The sequence below is a fragment of the Schistocerca nitens genome, chromosome 5 (assembly GCF_023898315.1).
Source record: "Schistocerca nitens isolate TAMUIC-IGC-003100 chromosome 5, iqSchNite1.1, whole genome shotgun sequence".
Lineage (NCBI taxonomy): Eukaryota > Metazoa > Arthropoda > Insecta > Orthoptera > Acrididae > Schistocerca > Schistocerca nitens.
The window spans coordinates 104,601,380-104,603,549 of record NC_064618.1 but is presented as its reverse complement, the minus strand read 5'-3'; positions in this window follow the sequence as shown (position 1 = coordinate 104,603,549).

Sequence of the window (2,170 nt, the reverse complement as noted above, 5' to 3'; positions counted from 1 at the left end):
AACAATAACAATGGTAGTAATAACAAATCAATAATGAAGGATGTTTACTGCATTACAGACGATTAACAAAATAACCAAGAAAGGCTGAGTAATTGGGGCACTGCGTAGGTGTTCATACCACTTTGTTACTGAATTCTGTTCTGGTTGTTTGTAGAGAGAAAAGAAAAAAAACCTTCTAGCCACACATATCGCTAATACAAAGAGATATTACCTATCAAGTATCCTTGATTTATATCACGAGACGATCACGGCATCACTGAACTGATAATTGAAATACATTTCTGTTTTCTCTCTCTGTCTCTCTCTCTCCCTTTTTATTTTTATTTTTATTTTTTCAGGAAAGCATCGAGAACCGCGAATAATAAGCAAGTAGGCATAAAACCTGTTTACAGTTATTTTCATAGGGATACATAAAGCAAAAATACAACTTTTAACTATATTATTGCGTAATTCCAGTTATTGACAGTCTATTCGTGAGCTTGCTCGCATTCAGTGGTGTGGAACTTATCATAGAAGCAATAGCAAAACACAAATATTTCCTGCACCATGCGCAACACACAAACGAGATATCGTTGCACCGACGTGTTGTCCGATATATTGCACGGAAAACATTTCTGCTTCTTGTTGATAAATAGAGTTCTATCAGATATCAATTTGGATGTGTACCTAGTGTATAAAAGTACATCCTGAAATACGTAGAAACTCACGTAGAGGTATTCGGCTGAAACATAGCCATGACAAAGATTGTAACTGGGGTCGACAGCATCGTCGTCTATCACCTTGACAACTCGAACGGTAACAGTGCAGCATTTACTGGTATCAAAGCTACAGCATGAAATCACAAAAATGTTAATAACCTGAAGATCATTAATTTTGAAACCCATAGAAAGTAAAGCAGTTATCACTCGGAAAAGTGGTTGGAACACCTCTCTCCCACCCACCCACCCACCACACACACACACACACACACACACACACACACACACACACACACACACACTCATTCTCTTTTTATTTTATTATTATTTTTTGTTTGTTTGTTTGTTGTGATCGACTATTGGCGAGGCACGAAAACGTCCGTGAATGAGTTTCTTATGAGTACAGTTGCGAAAGAAATATAAAAACAACTATGAGAATTAATGATTTATGTTGCTTAGTTAGCAGTCAATTTGGAGTATTCTTAGTAACTACGCTCCAGTCCCTAAACCTAGTTACAGAAATGCGAATCAGACGCATTACGTATTGCAGGCAGTAGCAGCCACGTCTTTGAGACACCAGCTATGGTCACTTCTCAACCCGCTGTAGGATCACATCGGTTCGTCTTCTTCCTGCTGGTACTGTAACTGAGATTTGGCAACAAGGCAGGTATGTTTGGCAACACTGTGATCGACGGGTTACTTCCTGGTGTGCACGGAATTAAGCCTCAAAGTTCACTTGAGTTTTCCTGTCATTTCCACTGAATAATATGAGTTATCATCGCTTGAGGTGTAGCAGAAGATTGTAGATTTACGGTTTCCAGCCCAGGAAAGTCGTTGCACGTGGATATCGCAACTAATCTCGTCCTTTAAATAGCGATTTACGAGTTCTGGCCACTATTTGTCTTGTAAGAGGAACGCACGACACATACATATTCGCTAGCTCCGTGGTGGCGTGCTGGCCTGTGGAAAAGCGTTTGTTATGGTTCGCAGTTCCCGTGTCGCTGAGTGCAACGTTTTTATCCCTTCTGTGAAAGAGCCAGAGGCAGTCAGATCAAACATCGATAAGAAAATCGCAAGAAAATACTTTCAGCTCATAGTGCAATGGTGAAAAATTGACAATGCTGCACAACAGGTAACGCCTCTTTCCGCTGCTGACAAGCAAATTTTGGGTTTCTAGGAATACATTACTTTATCTATGAATTGCCACATTTGCATACCTGCTGAGTATGACACAGCGTACCAATTAAACACACCCCCAATCGAAATCTAAGTGATTAGTAGTTTAGTTTTTGTACAGATACTCAGTTTTATTAAAACAGACTTTCGTCAGAAGGTTATCGTGGCTAGTTTTATTTCATTTTTTATAATACTGTGCACAATTTTCGTAAGGTTTCTTTTAGTGTTGTTAAAACAATACTAAACATGAGAAAGAAATTAATCATCAACGATATATGCGAATTCTCTGTTATTAT